Source organism: Rattus norvegicus, chromosome 20 (genome assembly GCF_036323735.1).
Source record: "Rattus norvegicus strain BN/NHsdMcwi chromosome 20, GRCr8, whole genome shotgun sequence".
NCBI lineage: Eukaryota > Metazoa > Chordata > Mammalia > Rodentia > Muridae > Rattus > Rattus norvegicus.
In genome coordinates, this window is record NC_086038.1 from 20,975,001 (window position 1) to 20,977,497 (window position 2,497).

A 2,497-nucleotide genomic window follows, 5' to 3' on the forward strand; every position below is an offset into this window, starting at 1 on the left:
ACCTAATCTAGCCTCTTGGGATAAAAGAGTTTATCATCTCTGAATCAGGCTCGGCTTCAAAGCTACTTAGGCCCCACAATAGCTCTGAGTAGATCAATAAGGGAAAAAAAATTCATCTAAGAAATGACCCTTACATTCAACTCAAATTAGTCATGGCCTTGATTGACTTTGGCCTTAGCAATCATCATGGCTGTGGTCACTGATCTGAATTATAACATGGCCACAACTTCTGAGAAACTGTAGTGTCCCATGCCTTTGGCGGTGGCTTCTAGAGCATCCCTTACCACTGGCCCTCATCTGAGTCCTTACTGCGCCTTTCTCATTGTCTCTAAAAACATTACCTTGTGGAGTCTTCACATGACTTGACCTATAACCCTGTGGTCTCTTTCCATAATCCATTTAGGAGCTCGACAAGAAATGCCTAGCAATGACTATTCCAGACTCTCATATAGGTCTTAGGCTTACAAAACTAATAAGTGAAGTCTTTATGGTAAAAAAAAAATAGCGTTTTAGAGGTGAGAGAGGAAATTTATACCTAGATAAGGAGCTGTTAACATAATTCCTGGAAATAGTAAAGTGTCCTATGAAGACAAGACAAGGTAAGGCCAGAGCTTGGGAGTAACATGGAGAAGTAAGAGTTTCACCTCCAACAAAGGAATCAAAGAGACGGGCAGCATTCAAAGGAGGATTAATGAGCAATGGAGGACATGGTGGGGCGATCTAAGGAGAGAACATCCTGGAAACCAGGCACGGTGAAGTGTGTAAGTGTTCCGATTGTGCTGGAAAATGGATGGAGGCTTCAGGCAGAGGAATGGTGTACCTAACTTGACTTCTTAACCTTCAGAGAAGAGATTCCAGTCCAGTCTATGAAAAATAGGACATGGTTGGACCGAGGTAGAGAGAGCAGTGTGAGCAGATATCCTGTTCAGAGCACTCCTTCTGGGGACTATTGCTATATTAGGTAAGGATGTGATGGAAAATGGGCATCAAGGATGATTGGTTGCTCTGGCATTTGCAGAGAAGATGGGAGTGAGAAAGCCAGTTGTCTACAGAGAACAAGCCTCTCGTCCCATCCGATCTCAGCGTGGTTCCAGAGGCGATCAAGTTCAAGTCAGAGACATGAACGTCAGAAGGCGGACAGGCCATGCATTCACTCCTTGTAAACTGACTCAGGACAGCAAACTTTAAGGAAGGGTAGTGCCAGACCCTGGGGCCAGACCCCCTGAATACCCAGCACGTTTGATAATGGATTGAAGCCAGAAAGAATCCTTTGGAAGACCTGGCAGAAATTGTCCATGCGCATCCCTCTCCTCTCCTTCCAAATCCAGGTCCCAAGCTCACTGATGATCAGCAAGTCATTGAAGCTGGACCAGTCATCCCCAGAGGCGCTTGGCGTTCTGGTTTGAATAGTTCAGTTCTTTCAGATCAAGTGAAACCTTTACACATCCGTCATCAGTCTTTTGAGGTAGACGTCTTCTGTTGTATAACCCAGGAAAGGACACGTCGCTATACTATTAAACATTGATATAGACATTTTTACAAGCCTGCAGGACCACATTTCAGTGAAGTTTGTGTTTGATGACAGTGTTATCCACACGAGAGAGGATCCAGCGTCTTCTACGGACACCCTTCCGCTCCACTGTGCTGTCTCTAACAGGGCTGCCATTCCTCTACGATTCTGTTCGTCTCCTGTTTTCACTTGCAGCCTCTACAGTCAGGACTCCAACTTCCCCAACCTGCAAGAACTACTGAGGGAAAACAGCTTCAACCATAAGCATTAAATCCTGCCCAAGACTTCCATGACACTGAGAAGGTCCCATGCTGGGTATGGGACTTTCAGGAATTGTGACAGAGACTCCGAAAAGAAGGGAATTTCACAGACCGAGGAGGAGGGGCTTTTAGCACTTTTGCAAGCATTCTACCCAGGAAGGCTGCCATCTGTCCCTGGCCATCGATCCCTTCATGCCGTAGAAAGGCTTCTTTGTGTTTGTGCGCCCAAATAAAGGAAGTGAACCCCACCAAGAGGCATTTTTAGCCATTTTGGAGGTAGAAGGAAATTGCTGTGCTCGCCTGGTTCTTCAAAAATCCTTTGACTATTTCTGTGTACGTGGTGTCTCAGCTTTGAGAGTCATTTGGAATAGATTTTTATCCACACCAAACTGCAGGATGAAGATGCTCAGAAGGGAAATTTCTTAACCACGTGTGTAGCACTTTGACCACATCCTTCCCTGTAAAGGACGAGCTGAGCTGTGGGTCACTAGCCAAGGCTTCCCAATGCATAGAAATGTTTCTTTTTTCTTTCTTACTCAGTTTATTTTATTGGGGGCTATGCAATTGGACTTTTGAGAAAATTCTCCATCACCACTATCAAGACAATCTTTCTTACACTTCAGGGAGTTTACTAACCCCACCCACACAAATAGAATGACTCACCCCGGAGGGGTCGGAGCTGGTGTCTGGTAAGGCAGTTAAACAACTGCTTTTTAAAAAAAAAATG